Below are 23,780 nucleotides of genomic sequence, written 5' to 3' on the forward strand. Positions count from 1 at the left end.
CCAGGTCATGGGAGGAGAATCTACTGGTCTGCCGACTAGATATGACTGCCACAACCTACGGGCACTACCCTCCAGCTCAAAAGGAGTAAAATCCACCCCGTGGGACAACAATATCCTCATGTTGTGCAGTCTGTCCCTGCACCGATCAATAAAGTCCTGGGGGTCCTCATGTCACTCACCTCCAAAGACAGGAGGATGTAGTCTGGTCTATCTATCCAATAGCTTCTGCGGCTCGCCGACCGCAGCTCGTTTGGGCTCAGGTATAGCTACTGCAACTGGCTGGGCTCCGCCCACGGGTAGTGCGCTCGTGGTCTGATATACGATTGTTGCATGCCCTGGAGCCTGAGCGGTAAGGGTCTATGCTCCCCTTCCCTCCCGAGATGTGGCGGGATCTATGCTCCCCTTCCCCCTGAGATGTGGCGGGGTCTGCTGGAAATAAACCAGCCTGAGTCATAGAATCCATGAACCGCAACATACGGCCAATGACCTCCTGGAATCCCGGTGCAGACATGAAATCCACTGGGGATGGCTCTACTGCAGGCACCTCGCCCTGTTGCTCAATAATAGGATCCTCTACTGGATCCACTTGTGGCATAACTGGAGCAACTCTAGGACGCCTTTGTCCTCTACCATGAGCTGGAGACCTCCCTCGGCCCCTGCCTAGGACTCTAGCATCAGGGGGAGCAGCCCTTCCATGATTGGGTACATCTGCCGAGCGCGTTCTCACCATATGTGAGGGAATAAGAGAAAGATACTTATAACAACATCAACTACACGATAGGAGATGAATAAAGAGTAGTTACCTAACACCCTATAGCCTCTCGAAGATAAGTACGGACGTCTCCATACCGATCCGCAAGACTCTATTTGGCCTGCTCATAACTTGTGAAAGCTACGTGAACCTAGTGCATTGATACCATGTTGTCATGACCCAATTTCTCCTATAGGTCGTAATGGCGCCCGACATCGCCGCTAGGCAAGATAACGGTGAACTAACTACGTGATTACTCTTTTTAATAAATTTCCAAGTAATTAAATTCCATTTACTAAGAGATTAAGAAGTAGAAAATTTGATAAATAAAACAAAAGCAACCGAGTGCAATCATAGTGATATGAATAATCCAAAACCATAAAATCTACTAGTATGTATGCCAAGACCTAGTGTCACAAGTGTATGAGCAACTAGTAGATTATACAAATATCTAACTACTGTCTCAAATTAAAATAGACAAAAATAAGTGCAAAAAAGAGACTCTAGATGCTTCGGGTCGACTTAGGAAGCAGCTCACCACTAGGCCTTACGGTAACGGGGGTGCGCATCGGTATGACTGCCAGATGCACCTGCCTCAGATCCTGCACGGTTAGTGCAGAAGTGCAGCGTGAGTACATAAACAACATGTACCCAGTAAGTATCTAGTCTAATCTCGAAGAAGTAGTGACGAAGGATCGACATCGACACTTACTATGGGCTAACAATAAAAATACAGAAATTCTAAATGATCATGGTTTATGTAAATAATAATAATATCTCAATAACAAGCAGGAAATAAATAATTCTTTCACAAATGGTAAATCCCAAGCCAGTTTCTGTCATATATAATTTTAAACTCTCAAGCCATAAAATAATATCAAATATAATTAAACTCCGAGTATTTTCAAGCACGATTATGCCGAGGTCGTACGACCCGATCCAGAATAATGTGTATATTGCCGAGGGTCGTGCGACACGAATCATAGATGCATCTATCTACTGCCAAGGCATTCAGTCCACTCCACAAGAAGAGAGGATACTTTATAAACATTCAGTTTAAAAGGTGTTACAAGGCTAATACACAAAGAAACACAATTTCTATTAACGGTCAAGTAACCCGCCAAAACTCAAGTAAGTAAAATTTGGTATTTGACAATTCCTCTATCAAGTTCTAATATGATTTAGGCACTTTAATTAACAATTAGGGTGCAAACATCACAAGTATTTCATAATTCGGGTCCTAAACTACCCGTACATAAGCATAATTAGTAGCACGAACTCTCGTCGCCTCGTGCGAACATAGCCCCCACAATTAGAAATAAATAGCAATTTAAATCATCTATGGGGTAAATTTCCTCTTACAAGGTTAGGCAAGAGACTTACCTTGTCTCAAAGCTCGCTTTCCGGGCTCAAATTCACTCTATAGCCTCAACTCAGTACCGAAAAATCTGAAACTAGTCAAATATTGTATAAATTAATCAATACATGTTCCAAAGTTCATAATTTAACTATTAGAGTAATTACACAATCCAAATTGGAAGATTCTTCAAAATTCACCCCGAGCCCACGTGTCTGAATTCCGGAAATTTTCGAAGAAAGTCGTTACCCATAACCTCACGAACTCAAATATATAATTTTCACTCAATCCCATAACCATTTTCGTGGTTAAATCCCATTTTTATCAAAACATAGGGTTTTCATATAAACCCAAAATTTTTACAATTTTACATGTTACAATCTACCCATAATCTATGTATTTAACTTACATTGGATCGAGATTACTTACCTCCAATAGCTAGGTGAAATCCTCTCTCTAAGAGCTCCAAATATCGCACAAGGAATGCAATAAATGAACCAAAAATGGCCTAAGTCCCGTATTAAAAGGACCTTACTTCCTCCAGTATTTTCGCTTCTGCGGACTCGGGACCGCATCTGTGGCGCCGCACCTGTGGAAAAGCCATCGCAGGGGTGGTCCTAGCCCATGCTGGCTGGCTCCGTTTCTGCGGAGGGTGGAGCACATCTGCAGCCTCTTCGCACCTGCAGACTCCTCATCGCAGAAGCGAGGCCGCTTCTGCGTATGCTTCTCTACTTCTACAGACCACTGGCCAAATGCCCAAAGCCTCTTCTGCGACTAAGTGGTCGCACCTGCGGGCTCGTACCTGCGGCCAAAAGCTCGCAGGTGCAGGAACTCTTGAGCAACAACAACCCCTTTTGAACTCTAACTCGATCCGTGCAATGTTCGAGTAGCACCCGAGGCCCCTGAGGCTTCGTCCAAACATACCAACAAGTTTGTAAACATATAACGGACTCGCTCACACTCTCGGAATGCGTAAAACAACATTAAACTAAGAATCGCAACCAAAAACCAATAGAATCAACTTATAAACTTTAAATTCTTCCAACTTACTCCGAGCGCGCCGATTCATACTTTAACTACTCGGAATGACCCCAAATTTTGCGTGCAAGTCTAAAATCACCATACGGAACTATTCCCATGCTGGGAATCCCAAATAGACCTAGAAAATACCAAAACCTACTCCAAACCAAATTTAAAGAACTTTAAAACCTTCAATGCACCAACTTTCAACTTTATGCGTCGAAATGCTCCCGGGTCATCCAAAACCCGATCCGAATATACGCCCAAGTCCAAAATCATCATACGAACCTACTGGGACCGTCAAATCTTGGTTCCGAGGTCATTTACTAGAAATGTTGACCCAAGTCAAACTTATCCCTTTAAAGCCAATAATAAAGAACTAAGTATTCCGATTTTAATCTGAACTCTTCCAAACCTGAACTAACCATCCCTGCAAGTCATAAAACAACAAAAACACGTACATGAAGTCTTATTTAGAGGAACGGGGATCTAGGAAACGTAACGACCGGTCGAGTCATTACATTTTCCGTCAGTGATTGCTTGATCAACCATTAATTCGATGCTATAACAAAACTTTGTAAGAAAATACCTCAAGAACTATATAGAGATTGAATTAGGTCTAATAACGAACCGGTGTTATACTATTAATCTGCAAACTACTATAAAGAAAAGAGCCCTCATAAAGAGACAGGACATGCAAGAACCACCATCGAGTTGTAGTCAAAGTAGATCAAGAAAGGATGATGTCGAGACGACATATTTGAACCAATAAACCATATGAGGTATTGCATGATGCGATAAAGAGAGGGATTATGGAGGTAATGGACATGCATATGTTGTTTACATCAATCCATTAAATACGTAATACCTACTTTTACAAATATGGATTATCATTAAATTATAATTGATTAATACTCATTTTTATTTATCACTTAATGTGTTAATCATCATAAATCAATACGGGTCATGTATGTAATAGAATTCAATGGGAAGACCTCTCAGTTGGACCCAGACTGCAATGGTAGTGAATGTGGCCTCAACTCCCCCAAATGCAGGCTCCCAAAGCTTTTTATGTAGGGATTTTCGCATGGTGTGAGAACGTACCCATTAAATTAGTAGAAAATAGACCTAGTTTTGGTATATAGGGAAGTAGGTTCTTTTAGGGATTTGGCTATATAATGTCAATTTTTGTGGGATGTGTCACGACCCAAAATTCCCACCCCCGGAACCGTGATGGCGCCTAACATTTTACTTGCTAGGCAAGCCAACATTAGAATAATATTAGCCATTTTAAAATAATTTTAAATTAATTAATAACAAAGAAATAAATGCTGAAATGTAATGAAGAATCCATAATAATAGCGATGTCTAAATATCATCCCAAAATTGGTGTCACAAGTGCACGAGCTACTAGAATAATACAAATAAAGGTCTGAATGAAAATAAAGATGTCTGAAAGAAATACACAGCTATGATAAAGTGGAAGGGGACTTCAGAACTGCGAACGCCATGCAACTATACCTCAAGTCTCCTGCGAATAGCCGAATCCGAGAAAATCTACTATATACCGTTGGGACCAACTCCAGTATCTCCACAAAAAGTGCAGAGTATAGTATGAGTACAACCGATCCCATGTACCCAGTAAGTGCCGAGCCTAACCTCAACGAAGTAGTGACGAGAATAAGGCAGGTCACATACATTAACCTGTACGCAATAACAATAATAACAATAATAATATAAATAAAACCGGTGTCTCTTTTCAACAGTTATAGCCAACTCGACAGTCATAACCAATTATTATTTCAATCAGTTTCCGTTGCGCGTACAACCCGATCCCACAATATATTCATATTCAATTCTGTTGCGGCGTGCAACCCGCTCCTCCAATATATTCACTTTTATTTCCGTTGCGGCGTGCAACCCGCTCCTCCAATATATTCATTTATCAATTCTTATAAAAGAAATTACTCCAATAAATGCAATAATTAATATAAAATTATAAGACAATAAGCATACAATAATTATGATTTATTAGAAATAAGTGATGACAAGTAGCAGTTAATTGTGGAAATTAAAGATGTAATAAGCATTTTAATAATTAATATGCTAAATGTCAAGTGGCAATTAAGTTACATAAATCAAATAAGCATGTAGCAATTGTAGCATGGATTCAAGACATGATATTGAGCAAAGAATATGAGAGAAATAATTAATATAATAATTAATTCATGATTTAAAACGATTTATGATTTTTCAAGTAATTGTACAAACAATTAATTTGACGACGTATAGACACTCGTCACCTCGCCTATACGTCGTTCACATGCATTTCACATAACAAATAATTTAAGGATTCTATTCCCTCAAGTCAAGGTTAACCACGATACTTACCTCGCTTTGTAACCAAATTTAAGATTCTAATAAATCTTTGTCTCGCGAATTCGTGTCCGAAATCCTCAAATCTAGTCATAAATAATTCAATATACTCAATACAAATCGTAGGAATTAATTCCATGTGAATTTACTAATTTTTTAGATTAAAATCCTAAATTTAATTTAAAAATCGACAGTGGGACCCGCGTCTCAAATCTTGGAAAATCACGAAATCCGAACACCCGTTCCGATACGAGTTCAACCATAGAAAAATTATCGAATTCCGACATCGGATTGCCTTTCAAATCCTCAATTAAAGTTTTTGAAGATTTCTACCATTTTCAACCTAATTTTTACCCATTTGAACCCAACAATCTTCCCACAAACCTTATTGGTACAAGAATGTATAACTAATACTCTCACATCCAAGAATCATCTTACTAATTACCGTTTTCTAGTTGGATTTCGAAATTGAAGAATTGAGGAAAATAATTCTTACCTCTTTGAAGCCTTAGCAACCCTTTGATGCGATTTCAAGGTTTGATTTAAGAAAGAGTAGTGAAATCTTTAGTTCTCCCCTTTCCTCTCTCTAGAATCGCTCTCCCTTCTCTCTAAAATACCAGAAATTGCCCTCAAATGAACCCCAATCGAGTTAAATGAAATGGGGTTCGGGGGTCATAAAAACCCATTTTTTGTACAGTCGCGGCGCGTGGGGCGTCGCGGGGCGACTGTATAAAAAGTGTCTGGAAATGAAATTTCAGAGCGTTCTGGAATTTCCCAGAGGCGCGACACGTGGGGCGGCGCGGTAGTACAAATTCTGCCAGCGTTTAGTAATTTAGTTATAACTTCTTGTAGGGGTGTCCAAATGACGAATGGTTTGATGCGTTAGAAACTAGACTCGAAGATATTTCATTTGATAGGTTGTCCATCACATAACTCCTTATATATATATATACTCGTCCATAGTTTGGTCTTGTGCGTACTCATTTGGAACTTTAGTCTATTATGGAATTTTCCAACTTGGCTTAGAATTATGATTTTCCTTAGATCCCATATCACTTATAATATACCTCGTACACTTATTATCATATCCAATAGGTGTCGATCATGTTAATAGTCCTCGAATGAGAAGTAGAGTCCGCTCCCAAACACATAACATAACTTATATCTTCTTTCGCACATTTTAATTTTCTGAATTTTACTAACTCCCAAAATTTCCAAAAATTTCGTTAGAGTTTCCTTTGTAACTGGGCCTATCCACCGACCAGAGAATCCCAGAAACCAATCCTAACAACACATACATAATCCAATCAACGTAACATAACATGAAAACAATACTCACAATGGCTTCATAAGCAATATATTTTTAGAAAATGAACGACATTAACATCAACTATTCAGGTGATACGTAACTCATAGCAGGTAAGCTCCCAACATCTTCATAAAACATATAAATGAATATTTAAATTAAAGATGACATTTTTGAGTCATCACAAGATGCCTATGTCAAATGTAATCTAAGGCTAAAAGTTTGCCAATTCCTATTATATGTTGTCACCCGATGACAATTTCCCTTTTATGTATACCTAATGCGAATAAATGCACATGTTCAATTTCATTTGGGGGGGGGGGGGGGGGTTCTAGCAAGTAACTGTTCCTTGGCATGTGCAATCATGCGGGCTGAAAGTGCTACAGTGCGCAACTTCAGATTCAAGATTTTAATTTTTATTTGTCAGTTCAGACTCAAAGTTTTAATTTTTATTTTTCAGTGCAGATTCAAAATTTTAATTTTATGAGTTCAGGACTCAGATTCAACCACTGAACATCACCTTTTTTGTGTTATTGATAAATTTAAACGTAACTTAAAAGTTATGAGCTCAAATGAATACAACAATAATGCTAGATCGCCACTGATAGATATGTCAATTCTAAGAAATGTTTTTTATAACAAGTCGTAGTGAACACACGTTGGACATGTATCCCGTATTGACGAGAATCAATTTTCTAAAAATAACATAAATAATATTCAAAAAAATATATTTGTGTTATAAAATAAAATTAGTAAATCATTGAAAGTTTCAAAATAATAAATATTAATCATGTTTATGGGTGTAGATTTGCTCTAATGGTTCTTTATCCAATTTGCTTCATTGTACAAAAACATTGTAGGAGTACTGTTCGATTGAGAGGTACATAAAATTTGTGTATGATAGTTTACCAATATCTAAAAATTCTCTACCTGCATTTACTCGTTTTATGAAAATACTAAAACTTGTATCCTTATCATGTTTATGCCTTAGGACCACATAGGAAATTATTTAAAATAAATTGTCTTACCCATATATAACAACAACAACCCAGTATAATTTCATTAGTGGGGTCTGGGGAGGGTAGTGTGTACGCATACCTTACCTCTACCCTGGGGTAGAGAGGCTGTTTCCGATAGACCCTCGGCTCCCTCCCTCCAAGAACTCCCCACCTTGCTCTTGGGGTAACTCGAACTCACAATCTCTTAATTGGAAGTGGAGGGTGCTCACCACTAGAGCAACACATATATAAGAAGGGTATTAAATATTTATAGATTGACTAATTAGATGAAAGTTGAGTCTAAATCTCTTGAGATATGTATTTTTCATAAGTTTAATATTTTCGAATTTGCTATGAAATCGTGGTCCTCTATAGTATTGAATCATATTATTTATATGCTTAGGCATATACTTCGTGAACACTAATAATACCAACGTTCATAGTATCTATCTATATATTTTTTATTTTTATAAAAGCACGAATAATTTATGCTAAATGTTGAACAACTAAAATATCCTCGAAATATTAATCGACTTTTATAACCTTAAATATTTTTATAAATTTGAGGATATAATTGTAAATCACCTGAGGGTAGAATTCTTTTCCTATTTAAACTACACATATTTAAACCACACATAAGGCAAAAATTGCAATTCTTTTCGGTTTTTAGGAGTCCTTTTAACTTATTCTACAACTTTAAGGTTTAGGAGAATTTCTTATTTCGAGCGCTTTCTATTCCTTTAGTTAGAGTTCTATTTCAATTATACAATTTTACCTTATTTAAATTTTTTTCCCCGAATTATATAGGCAAACACATTTATAGAAAAAGCCTTATTATACGGTCTTCATCACCGAAAATTTGGATAGCTTTCGTTTTGAAGTGTAAAGTTTCAGCTACTACAAAAATAAACACTGAACAAGAGTTATTTAACTATTTTACTAATATTAGTGAATAGTCAATTAATTATTTTCTTAATATTTATAATTTCAAAGACAACTAAATTTTTTTATTTTGAAACCGGAGATAATAGTGTAGTTTGTGATAATTGAAATCACTATCATAGTTTCAGTTTGGATACTTCTGAAAGCTCCAAAATTATGAGGTCTTTTATTTGTCCTTTGACTTGCATCAAATTTCGGTGGCATGTGACTTAGTGGATGCGTTGCCCCACATAATATCACTTCTTATTTTCACTTAGCTTTTTTGTTTGTTTTTTAATTATCCTTACTATTGAGATTTAATTACGAGGAGATTTGGTAACTACGAATCCTATCTAACTATATAGTTTCATGATTAAATTTATGTCACAGCTAAAAATTCGACTAGTCGTGATATCACCTAACCTACCCGCTAGATAAGCCACTTAACTATTAACCAATTCCAATATCGATTAATAAAGCAATTTAAGCAAATAATTATCTTAACCTTATACATTCCCCAAGAACCGGCAGTACAAATCATGAGCTTCTAAGAATAGAATTTACAAAATTAGTATGAAATAATACATCATCTGTTTGAAATGTACATGAACAGATTGTTATAAATCTAAGGCTACCATGAACAAGAGGCAGCTACAACCGGAATGCAGGTACATCTTCAGATCCAGCTCCCATCGAATACAGCAACATCAACAGTCAATATCTGCACGCAAGGTGCAGAAGTGTAGTATGAGTACAACCGACCACATGTACTCAATAAGTAACAAACTTAACATTAGGTTGAAAATAATGACGAGCTTTTACCAAGGTCGGGTCCAAAACCAATAATCCACAACAATCCATAACAACGTAAAGCAAATAATACAAGAACTAACTCAGAGATAAAATGCTCAGTTAATCATGATTTCTAAAAATAGTTCTTCCTTTCAAGTACATCAGTTAAAACCCAAATAATTTACTGAAGCTGCCAAAAATATGAATAAGTTTGAAAACAATAATTTTTCCAAAATCCTTTCAATAATAAATGAGATGTTTAGTTTTCTTTCCAGATAACCCGTATAAAAACAAATGCATCACTATGCCCATCTGTCAACATGTATGGAAAATCATGAATGATGTGATACTGTACAACATGAGAAAAATAATCTATATGCATATATATCATGTGTGCATGTCAATGCGATGCAACTCGGTGATAAAATCATATGCATACTCTCAGAGTATCATTTCACTCAGTCCTCCCTGTCACTCAGTCCTCACAGTCACTCAGTCCTCCCAATCACTTAGTCCTCCCAATCACTCAGTACTCTCAATCGCTTGGCACTCGCACTCGGCACTCGCACTCACTAGGTACCTGCGCTCACTGGGGGTGTGTACAGACTACGGAGGGGCTCCTTCAACCCAAGCGCTATAATCTGCACGAACAACTCACGTGTTGCACGAACAACTCACGTGCTATAATATCAATATTTGGATCCGCACGGACAACTCACATGCTGCACGAATAACTCACGTACTATAATAATATCTGGATCCGCACGGACAACTTACGTGCTATAATAATATCTGGATCCGCATAGATAACTCACGTGCTATAATAAGCCAGCCTGGCCTACTTTCATCCCATAATTATCCTCACAATTAGGCCCTCGGCCTCACTTAATCATCAATCTCTCCAGTCTATCGGGCTCACAATGTCATTAAAATCAGCCCAAAAATGATGATATGATGTATCAATAAATAACAACAGAGACTGAGATATGATATGCAATGAAATGAATATGACTGCGTATGAATTTTCAATTTAAAATAAATAATTCACAGCAATATGACCTTTGTGGGTCCCAATAATACTGACACATAGCCTCAACATGATTTTTAATATGATTCTCAGTTCAATTTCTTTAACACATAAAACTGCATGAAAAATGCCAAAATTATTTGACTACAAAATTCCACGAAACAATTACGTCACAATTTCTATGGTGTACGCCCACACGCCTGCCACCTAGCATGTATATCACCTCCAAACAATTCACATAATACGTATATTCATGGTTCATACTCTCAACTCCAAGATTAGAAGAGTTACTTACCTCGAACAAGCCGAATCCAATATCGAGCAAGCTAAACAATGCTTCAGAAATTCCATTCTGCGCGTAGCAACTTCCGAACGACTCGAATTTAGTCACAATTAATTTGATTCAGTCAACCCAAATTATAGGAATTTATTCCATATCAAAATACTAATTTTTTTTCACAAAATCCGAAATTACACTCAAAAATCACCCGTGGGGCTCACGTCTCGGAATCCGACAAAAGTTACAAAATATGAACGCCCATTCAACCATGAGTCCATCCATACAAATTTTACTCAAATCTGACATCAACTCGACCTTCAAATCTCCAAATTAAACCAAGAGAGTTTTCTCAAATTTTCAACTTAATTCACCAATTAAATGTTAAAAATAACCATGGATTCGGGTAATTTAACCAATATTGAATTAAGAACTCTTACCACGTTGTTTTTCTTGAAAAACTCCCAAAAATTGCCTCTTCCCGAGCTCCAATCCATCAAAATGGAAAATGGGACGAAGTCCCATTTTCAGAACTTAAACTCACTGCCCAGGCTTTTCTTCTTCGCGAATGCGGTCAGTGCCTCGCGTTCGCGAATCACAAAATGGTTCCCGTCCAAATTCCTCTTCCGCGAACGCGACATAACCCTCGCGTTCGTGAAGCACAAAGTGCCTCTGCCTCAATGCCTTCTGCGCGAACACGTTCAACCAATCTCAAACGCGATGCTTCGTTCCCCCTGGGGTCCTCAACCTGGGGTCCTCAGCTGCTTCCTCTCTTCTTCGCGAACGCGTAACACCTCTCGCGTTCGCGATGCACACCCAATCCATCCTTCGTGAACGCGTTCTTCTCTTTGCGAATGTGAAGAGAAAATATTGCCAGCCTCTCAGTTCCTCTTAGCGAACGCGAGGCTCCACTCACGAATGCGATGAAGGAAACCAGATGGTGCATCAGAAAAATTCCGGTAGAGTTCTAAGTCCAAAGTTCAACCCGTTAACCATCCGAAACTTATCCGAGGCCCCCGGGACCTAAACCAAATACACCAACATGTCCTAAAATATCATACGAACTTAGCCGAATCCTCAAATCACCTCAAATAACATCAAAACGATGAATCGCACCTCAAATCAAAATCTATGAACTTTAAACTTTCAAATTCTATATCTTGTGCCGAAACACATCAAATCAATCCTGAATGACTTCAAATTTTGCACAAAAGTCATAATTGACATAACGGACCTATTAAAATTTTCAGAATTAAATTCCGACCCCGATATCAAAAAAGTCAACCCCCGGTCAAACTTTCCAAAAATCAACTTTCGGCATTTCAAGCCTAATTCTACTACGGACCTCCAAATAATTTTTTGGACACGCTCCTAAGTCCAAAATCACCAAACGGAGCTATTTTTATCATTGGAATTCAATTCCGAGGTCATTTACACATAAGAAAATATCCAGTCAACTTTTTCAACTTAAAATTTTAATTATGCGAGTAAGTATCTCATTTCACTCCGAAATCCTTCCGGACCCAAACCAACTAACCCGATAAGTTATAAATCAACTGTAAGGCATAAATTGAGCAGTAAATGGGGAACGGGGCTATGATACTCAAAACGACCGGTCGGGTCATTACATTCTCCCCCACTTAAACATACGTTCATCCTCGAACGTGCCAAAAGTTGTTCTTAACCTTCAAATCTCTATTCCACCTTACCACGCACATACCCGGGGATGGTCTCCCGTCACCCTATTCTATATAGGCCTGACCACACAACATAACTGAAAATCAATAATTTAACCATAGCCCATAAACCTTGGAGCCAAATTTTTAACATCCAGAATTCTTTTCAAGACCCGAATCTCACATCTACACACTGTATAAGCCCGAACAAGTTATATCCAGCCATAACCATAATCCAAGATATAATCACATTACATACTATACAACTCGCATACTCGTAGCACCATTTCTAATCACAGTAACTACTCAAAACCAACCAAGTACTAGTATAAAACCCCGCATTCAACAGAACCTCATTCCGAAACCTTCGTACACTGCCAATGATAAAAAAATAAACACGCAGAATCTCGTAACCCCTTATCAGATCAACAAGTCATGGAGCTATCTCGCCCCAACCTGAACCATAATTACTTTCTAAGCCGACTTTTAGTATTATCCTCCCGAATATACCGAAATCAAACCTGATAGTACCCATTCTAGGTCCAATGACCTTATATTATTAAACACAACTATCCCACAGATATGCCACATCAATATAACTCAGAGCCACAACTCGTGCCATCCGTGCGCTAATACGCAACAATTCAAATGTACTCAGTTATGTAAATGACTCAAATGAGAGAACTGCCCCGCAAGATTAACAAGTACCGCCACAACGAAATGTTGAAATCCATCACACACCGTAGAATCATCACCCGATTCTAACACAAGGTTCATACCTTAACATAACTTCGCTGTAATGCGTGACCCCATCCAAACGTTGGTCCATATTATATACCCCGAGCCACCCCGCTCAAAATCAATAACCACAGAGAGGCAAATGATACAATGCCACACAAAACCTGAAAGAACATAACCAATACGCAATCAATCATGCAATACCCAAATGCTCATCTCGTTCAAATTCCACCATAAGGCCCCCAATAGAACCGCATCATGTGTGCATATAACCAATAAATCACAACTCCTCGTAGCATAAAAGAGTAACTCACCGATCATTCCAGAACAAGAATAAGCTCAACATCAACCTAATGGCACATCCCTCAAAAATAGCAGTATGGAGCCAACTAATCCGACTTGGTGTAGAATATACATCCTAATTGGGCCTACCAATGGACCCCTAAATCAACTTTGGTTACCCACAAATAGATAAATAACCCTCTGAATATCCAAAATAATTGAGTCATAATACATATTATCATCTGGCTAGCTTTGGCCATAACTTTACAGTCCACAACCACGAAACAATCTGCTCCTGAGAACTCCAGTTTCCAAATCCATAGAACATACGAATCACTATTTCTGATTCCATCTCCACCGTCCGAATGTCTAACACATCTTTCATACACAATCATCCCACGAGGAATATTTCTCCCATTCTTTCGTGCCACATAGCAACATCTTAAAATCAGCAGTCGATCAACCAAGAAAATACCGCAATACCTATGAAATATCCATAATTCAAAACGTAGTGCGCCTTCTGAAATGTATGCTCTACTCATGCAATACCAAATAGTTATAACATTCATCTAAACATCGAAAATTGTCCATGTCCTCTAAGAATTTATGACCTCCCTTTCAAAACTAAACTATGACCTTGCACATGCCAACCTTAATCCCACACAACACACCGCATCTATCATGCCATCATATGAAAATACGAGAACCTCATAATCATTTTGAGTCAAAAGTAGAATACATATCCGATCTGCCGAAAGCCTTCCATTTGATCCCATCAGGTAGAAAATCACAATTAATTAACGCAACTAGTGCCTCCACTAAGTTTTAAAAAAATAGTCACCTTAAATAGGTCGCAACCTCTAAACAATATACTTCTGACCAAAACAAACAAATTTGACACAAAACCATGAATTGAATTGTCAATAGCAGACTCCCCCACTTGGCTCAAAGCCATAATTTTAAACACTCGTTAACTCATAAGATCCATACTCTATTACCGCCATAATACCGCAATCAGTACAACAAAAATTCTTCTCAAGCTCATGCAACACCAACCATAAAATACCTCAATCATCCGATAAGCTCGCATTTATTCTCTTAACACTCAAGTCAACTTTCTCAACCAGATTCAAATTCAAATCTCATCACATATGCCCTGCTGGCAGAAGAGAAACTCTCCATTCATATTATAAGGAACACACCTACAGATTACTCCGCAGGAGATAACCCACATGCTTAGCCTAAAATTGGCATCTTGTTATACCCTTTTCACAACCACATTTACTATGAAATCACTTAGTTTATTTGAGTTCAAACTCACTAACCATACATGAGAATTTAATTTGTCCTAAAATTTAACAACGTGAAAGATCTTTCAAAACATTAATACTCGAGACTGTATGTTACATCAAAACTAAAATCAAGCACCCAATGGCCTTTCCTTTACATTTCATAGAAACACTTCTCGTCACATTCAAATCGTCTTAACACATCTCGCAGTTACATCGTATGCATCACAAGTCCATTCCACCGCTCATCGAGCCTCAAATTCCATTCGAAGGGACATTACCGGACATATGAGTCCAAATGTACAAGTTATAACTATGATGACCCAAAGTGTCATCTTTAAATTTAATAAGTAACTCCGTGTTCTAAGACCTTGAAAAGTACTATTTGTTATTCCTCGACTTGCGTGCACAGTCCGTATAATTTCCGGAAAGTTTTTGTGTGAAAAATAGATTAAAATATGAAATAGAGCTTTAAAACTCAACTAAGTTGACTTTGGTCAATATTTTGAGCAAACAGACTCGAATCAGTGTTTTGACAATTCCGGTAGGTCCGTATCATTATTTTGGACTTGGGCGTATTCCCGGAATCGAATTCCGAGGTCCCTAGCCCGAGATATGGAATTTTGAAGAAATATTAAAAGTTTGAAAGCTTAATAACTTTTAAGAATTTACTGATGTTGGATTTATTGACACCGGGTCTGTATTTTGGCTCCGGAGCCCGGTATAGGTCCACTATAATATTTATGACTTGTCTGCCGAATTTGGTGAGAAACGGAGCTGACATGACGTGATTCGGACGTCCGGTTGGAAAAATATAAGTTTTAAAGTTTCCTTGAAAATTTTGTTCTATTTGGTGTTCAGTTCATAGTTCTAGGTGTTATTTTGGCGATTTGATCGCGCGAGCAAGTTTGTATGATGTTTTAGGACTTGTGTGCATGGTTGGTTTGGAGCCCCGAGGGTTCTGGTGAGTTTCGGATGCTCAACGGACCATTTTGGACATAAGGAAAATGGCAGATTTCTCGTGTTTTGTTGCAGAAATTTTACTCTTCGCGATCGCGTGAGGTCGTTCGCGATCGCGTAAGGCAATCTGAGAGGCCATCCAAAGTTGTTCTGCGCATTTGCAAATTTGAGGACGCGATCGCGTAGGGGTGTGGAGTGGTTCTTCATGAACGCGTGGCCAAGGTCGCGTTCGCGTAGAGTTAAAGAGGCTAAAGCTGAGCCATGCGCTTCACTCAGTGCAATCGCGTGAGGACCTTTGTGATCGCGTAAGTCTGTGAGTCAAAGCATCGCATTCGCGTGGTGTTAAGAGCAAAAAGCTGGGCAGCCAAAAATGTGCTTCGCGATCGCGAAGCATTGTACGCGATCACATAAGGTAAAAATCCGAGAAACTGAACTTAAGTTCTGGATTTTCAACCATTTTCCATTTTTGAGCTCGGGTAAGGCGATTCTTGGGCGATTTTTACGGAAAAACATTGGGGTAAATGTTCCTTATCCTATATTGATTATATTTCATGATTCTATACTCATTTACATAATGAATCCGTGAATTTAAGGTGAAAAAATCAGATATTTATAAAATATTCCAAAAACAAAAATTTAAGATTTGAAAGTACATTTGACATCGGAATTGGATAACTTTTGTATGGTTGAACTCGTAGTAGAATGGGTGTTCGAATTTCGCGAGTTTTTTCGGGATTTCAGACGTGGGTCCCACTGTCGAATATTAAAATTAATTTCGGATTTTTATCCGGAAAATTAGTAAATTCATATGGAATTAATTCCTATGATTCGTATTGAGTATATCGAATTGTTTATGAATAAATTTGACGCTTTTGGAGATAAATTCAAAAGGAAAAGCTGTGGTCGAATAATTTATTGGAATTTGCAAAGCGAGGTAAGTGTCGTGGTTAACCTTGACTTGAGGGAATGAAACCCTTAAATTATTTGTTATGTGAAATGCATGTGATCGACATATAGGCGAGGTGACGAGTGTCTATACGTCGTCAAATTAATTGTTTGCACAATTATTTGAAAATCCTAAATTTGCTTTAATATACGAATTAATTGTTATAATAATTGTTTCTCTCATATTCTTTGTCAAATATAAATTCTGAAATTTCTACAATAATTGCTACATGCTAGTTGAATTATGTGTCTTAATTGTTAGTTGACATTTAGCACATTAAATATTAAATTACTTATTTTCTCCACGATTTTCACAATTAATAGCTAATTGCCATTGTTTGTTCATAAATAAATAATAATTATTGTATACCTTGATGCTTAATAGTTTCTCAATGGACTTGGTAATTATTGGAGTAATATTTATTACATTTATGAGTTGTTTAAAGTTATATTAGGGGAAAGGGTTGCATGCCGCAACAGAAATAAAAGTAAATATATGTATACTGGGGGATCGGATTGCACGCCGCAACAGACTTATTTAAAAATCTATATTGGGAGATCGGATTGCACGCCGCAACAGACTTATTTAAAAATCTATATTAGGGGATCATATTGCACGCTGCAACAGACTTATTTAAAAGTCTATATATATACTTGACTAAAATAAATATATTGGAGGGTTGAAAATGAATATATTGTGGGAACGGGTTGCACGCTGCAACGAAAATTGGTTGAAAGAATAATTGGTTATGACTGCTGAGTTGGCTTCAACTATTAGAAATGAGTTACCTGATTTAATTATATTATTGTGGTTATTACTATTATTGCGTACAGGTTAATGTAAGTGACCTGCCTTAGCCTCGTCACTATTTCGTCGAGGTTAGGCTCAACACTTACCAGTACATGGGGTCGGTTGTACTGATACTACACTCTGTACTTCTTGTGTAGATTTCGGAGTTGGTCCCAGTGGAGTACCACAGACTTGCTCGGATTTCAGCTACCAAAGGAGACTTGAGGTATAACTGCACGACGTCCGCAATTCTGAAGTCCCCGTCTACTTTACTTTAGCTGTGTGTGTGTTTTCAGACAGCTTCATTTTATTCAGACCTTTATTTGTATTATTCTAGAAGCTCGTGCACTTGTGACACCAATTCTGGGATGGTATTTAGACACCGTTATTTTTATGGATTATTCACTACATTTCAGACCTTATTTCCTCATTTGTTTCTTTGTTATTAATAAATTTAAAAATTGTTTTAAAATAGATAATATTATTCTAACGTTGGCTTGACTAGCAAGTAAAATATTAGGTGCCATCACGGTACCGAAGGTGGGAATTATAGGCCGTGATAATAACTGAAGCTACCGAGCTTAATCTGCAGTATAACCATGGCCTCAAGTCCTCCAGTCTAGCTCATCACCAAAACACATAATACACATCTTGAGCCTCGTTCATAGAATCAGAAGCCGATGATGCACGGCTGATACCGAGCGCTCATGTGCGCATACGAATGCGTGGAAGGAATTCAAATAGTTATATTTCAAGCTGAATCAATTCAGCACGATAAGGAAAGAAATATGGGAAGTATATATCCTAAATGCCCCGTGGCCTCTCGAAGATAAGTATGGACGTCATCATACCGATCCGCAAGACTATACTAGACATTTTCTCATGACTCATAGAACCTATGAACCTAGAGCTCTGATACCACCTTGTCACGACCCAAAATTCGACTAGTCGTGATGGCACCTAACCCACACGATAGGTAAGCCACTTAACCACTAACCAATTCCAATAACGATTAATAAAGCAATTTGAGTAAATAATTATCTTAACCTTATACAGTCCCCAAGAACTCGTAGTACAAATCATGAGCTTCTAAGAATAGAATTTACAAAATTGGTATGGAATAATACATCATCTGTTCGAAATGTACATGAACAGATTGTTAAAAATCTAAGGCTACCATGAACAAGAGGCAGCTACAATCGGAATGCAGGTACATCTTCATATCCAGCTCCCATCGAACACAACAACATTAGCAGCCAACATCTGCACGCAAGGTGCTGAAGTGTAGTATGAGTACAACCGATCCTATGTACTCAATAAGTAACAAACCTAACCTTAGGTTGAAAGTAGTGACGAGCTTTTACCAAGGTTAGGTCCAAAACCAATAGTCCACAACAGTCCATAACAACGTAAAGCAAATAATACAAGAAGTAACTCAGAGATAAAATGCTCAGCTAGATCATGATTTCTAAAAATAGTTCCTCCTTTCAAGTACATCAGTGAAAACCCAATTAGTTTACCGAAACTGCCAAAAATATGAATAAGTTTGAAAACAATAATTTTCCCAAAATCCTTTCAATAATAAATGAGATGTTTAATTTTCTTTCCAGATAACCCGAATAAAAACAAATGCATCACTATGCCCATCTATCAACATGTGTGAGAAATCATGAATGATGTGATACTGTACAACATGAGGAAAATACATCTCTATGCATGTATTTCATGTGTGCATGTCAATGCGATGCACCTCAGTGATAAAATCATATGCATACTCTCAGAGTATCATTTCACTCAGTCCTCCCAGTCACTCAGTCCTCCCAGTCACTCAGTCTTCCCAATCACTCAGTCCTCCCAATCGCTCGGCACTCGCACTCAGTAGGTACTTGCGCTCACTGGGGGTGTGTATAGACTCCGGAGGGGCTCCTTCATCCCAAGAGCTATAATCTACATGGACAACTCACGTGCTGCACGAACAACTTACGTGCTATAATATCAATCTCTGGATCCGCACGGACAACTCACGTGCTATAATAATATCTGGATCCGCACGGACAACTCAGGTGCTATAATAAGCAAATCTGGCCTGCTGCGGCGTACAATCCGATCTCATAATTATCCTCACAATCAGGCCCTCGGGCTCACTCAGTTATCAATCTCTCCAGTTTCTCGGGTTCACAATGTTATGAAAATAAGCCCAAAAATGATGATATGATGTATCAATAAATAACAATAGAGACTCGATATAATATGCAATGAAATGAATATGACTGAATATAAATTTTCAATTTTAAAAAATAATTCACAGCAATATGACCTATGCGGGTCCTAATAATACTGGCACATAGCCTCAACATGATTTTTAATATGATTCTCAGCTCAATTTCTTTAACACATAAAACTGCATGGAAAATGCCAAGATTATTTGCCTACAAAATTCCACGAAATAATTTCGTCACAATTTCTATGGTGTATGCCCACACGCCCGTCACCTAGTGTCACGACCCAAAATCCAAAAAGGTCATAATGGCGCCGGACACCACTGTCAGGCAAGCCAACCATAATCAATTAACTTAATTACCCATTTTAGTATTTTTGAAATAAAAAAAAATTATTCAATGAAATAGTAAAGATAAAACTCATAGAGTAAATGATAAATATTTTTAGCAACTAAATTTCTAAACAATTCACAACTATTCCCAAAACCCGGTGTCACAAGAGCATGAGCATTTACTAGGGAATTAAAATAAAATACAGCATCTGTCCAGAATATAAATTAGACAGGAAAATATAATAACTCTAAAGGAGATTCTGTTAGCTGCGGATCATAATATAGAATGCAACTCACCTATGTCCCCACAATTATTAACCACACCTCTACGCCAACAAGGCCTCTATACATATATGAACTTGCACAATAAAATATGCAGCAAGTGCAGTATGAGTACGAAAATAACGTGTACCCAATAAGTATCAAGCCTAATCTCAAAGAGGTAGAGTCGAGATGGCCGACTATAAAATAATCATAAAAATAGAAATATTTATATCAACGTGATTCACAGAGTTAACAATAATTTTATTGAACCAACAAAAGTAATTAAATTCCTTCAATTCTAATAATTCTCAATATATTAATTAAATTTCTTCAATTCAGATAAAACTTCCAATTTATGAAATAGCTTTACAAGCTGCAATTCAATTTCAATAAATTTCCAATCTATCAAATAGCTTTACAAGTTGTAATAAATTGTCCAAGTACCGTGTAATTATTATTATTATTTAGCACGATTTCTGCCGAGTTCGTACGGCCCGATCCAGAGTTTCGTGTACACTGCCAAGGGACGTGCGGCACGATCCATAGATGCATCTATCCTGCCGAGGCGTTCGGCCCGATCCACAAGAAAGGAGGACATTTTCTTATGTACCTCCGGAATAAGAGTATTTATTGTAAAATTTTGTTCGAGAGGATAACAATTTATTTCAACAATTAATTAATCTAAAAAAAAAAAAAAGCATATGAAAATTTCATAATTTTCTACCTTTCATAACAATTCACAATATATACATCAAATATTTTAATTAATAAAGAATACAATTTACACAAGTAATTCATGTTTTGAGTCCTAAACTACCCGAACTTTAGCATTAATAGAAGCTACGCATGGACTCTTATCACCTCGTGCATACGTAGCCCCCGCAATTAGCAATAATTATTTAATTTAATCATCTATGGGGTAAATTTCCCCCCTCACAAGATTAGACAAGAGACTTACCTCAATTTGCTCCAATTTAATTCACTAGAAGGCCCTTTCCTCGATTATCCAACTTTGATTGGCTCGAATCTAACCATAAATAATTCGATACAATCACTAAAATTTATAGGAATCAATTCTAAAAAAAAAACTACATTTTCAAGAAATATCCCGAAATTAATTAAATTTCGTCTGTGGGGCCCACATCTCGGAATCCGGCGAAAGTTATGAAATCCGAAAACTCATTCAACTACGAGTCCAACCATACCAGTTTCACTCAAATCCGACTCTGAATCGATACCGAAATCTCAAAAATTCGTTTCTATGAGATTTTTCAATTTTTTCAAATTTCAATCTCAAAACACTAATTAAATGGTGAAAACAATGATATATTTGTGTATATAGACCAAATCTGAGTTGGAATAACTTACCTCAAATGTCTTTCCTTGAAAATCTGTCAAAAGCCGCCTCTGTTGAAGCTCAAGTTTGTCAAAAATGGCAAAAGGGTCGAATGCCTCTGTTTTTATAACTTATAGATTTGTCCAGTCAGATCAGGGAGCTCGATCAGGGGAGCTCGATTTTGGGAGCTCGATCAGGGGTGCTCGATCTTGGGAGCTCGATCAAGGGAGCTCGATCTCGGGAGCTCGATCTTGGAAGCTCGATCTTGGGCCTCGATTTTGGGCCTCGATCTTGTGCTCGATCTTGGGCTCGATCACAACCCAAAATTTCTAGCAGAAGAGAATAATTGCAGCAGCTGTTAAGTCCAATATTTGATCCGTTAACCATCCGAAACTCACCCGAGGCCCTCGGGACCTCAACCAAATATACCAACAAGTCCTAAAATATTATACGAATTTAGTCGAACCTCTAAATCACATCAAACAATGCTAAAACCACGAATCATACCCCAATTCAAGCTTAATGAAACTAAGAATTTTCAACTTCTACATTCGATGCCGGAACCTATCAAATCAAGTCCGATAGACCTCACATTTTGCACACAAGTCATAAATGACATAACGGAGATGTGAAAATTTTCAGAATTGGATTCCGACCCCGATATCAAAAAGTCAACTCCCCGGTCAAACTTCCAAATTTTAAATTCTTATTTTAGCCATTTCAAGCCTAATTTCACTACGGACTTCCAAATAAAATTCCGATCACGCTCCTAAGTCCAAAATCAACATACAGAGCTGATGGAATCATCAAAATTCTGTTCCGGGGTCGTTTGCACATAATTCGACATCCGGTCACTATTTAAACTTAAACTTTTAATTTTTCATCAAAATTCCATATCTCGGGCTAGGGACCTCGGAATTTGATTCCCGGCATACGCCCAAGTCCCAAATCACGATACGGACCTACCGAAACTGTCAAAATACTGATCCGAGTTTGTTTGCTCAAAATATTGACCAAAGTCAAACTTGGTCTTTTAAAGCCAACTTAAGGAACCAAGTGTTCCGATTTCAACCCAAACACTTTCAAATCCCGAACTAACCATCCCCGCAAGTCATAAATCATTTAAAGAACATACGAAAAGTTTTATTTAGGGGAACGGGGTTCTAAAAGTTAAAACGACCGGTTGGGCCATTACAGCTAGCATGTGTGTCACCTCCAAACAATTCACATAATACGTATATTCAGGGTTCATAGCCTCAGCTCCAATATTAGAAGAGTTACTTACCTCGAACAAGCTGAATCCAATGTCGAGCAAGCTAAACAATGCTCCAAAAATTCCATTCTGCGCGTAACAACTTTTGAACGGCTCGAATCTAGTCACAATTAATTTGATTCAGTCAACCCAAATTATAGGAATTTATTCCATATTAAAATACTAATTTTTTTCACAAAATCCGAAATTACACTCAAAAATCGCTCGTGGGGACCATGTCTCGGAACCGAACAAAAGTTACAAAATATGAACGTCCATTCAACCACGAGTCCAACCATACAAAGTTTACTCAAATCCGACATCAACTCGACCCTTAAAACTCCAAATTAAACCAAGAGGGTTTTCATAATTTTTCAATTTAATTCACCAATTAAATGTTAAAAACAACCATGGATTCAGGTAATTTAACAAATATTGAGTTAAGAACACTTACCCCATTATTTTCCTTGAAAACCTCCCGAAAATCGCCTCTTCCCGAGCTCCAATCCGCCAAAATGGAAAATGGGAACACGAACGCGAGCGCGACATAACACTCGCGTTTGTGAAGCACAAAGTGCCTCTGCCTCAATGCCTTCAACGCGAATGCGTTCAACCAATCGTGAACGCGATTCTTCGTTTCCCCTCACTACGCGAACGCGACACCCCCTACGCGAACACATAGAAAAATTGCCTGGGGTCCTCAGCTACTTCCTCTCTTCTTCGCGAACGCGTAACACCTCTCGCGTTCGCGATGCTCACCAAGTCCACCCTTCGCGAACGCGTTCTTCTCTTCGTGATTGCGAAGAGCAAATATTGTCAGCCTCTCAGTTCCTCTTCACGAACGCGATGAAGGAAACCAGATAGTGCATCAA

This window comes from Nicotiana tomentosiformis, chromosome 8, assembly GCF_000390325.3.
Source record: "Nicotiana tomentosiformis chromosome 8, ASM39032v3, whole genome shotgun sequence".
NCBI classification, from domain to species: domain Eukaryota; kingdom Viridiplantae; phylum Streptophyta; class Magnoliopsida; order Solanales; family Solanaceae; genus Nicotiana; species Nicotiana tomentosiformis.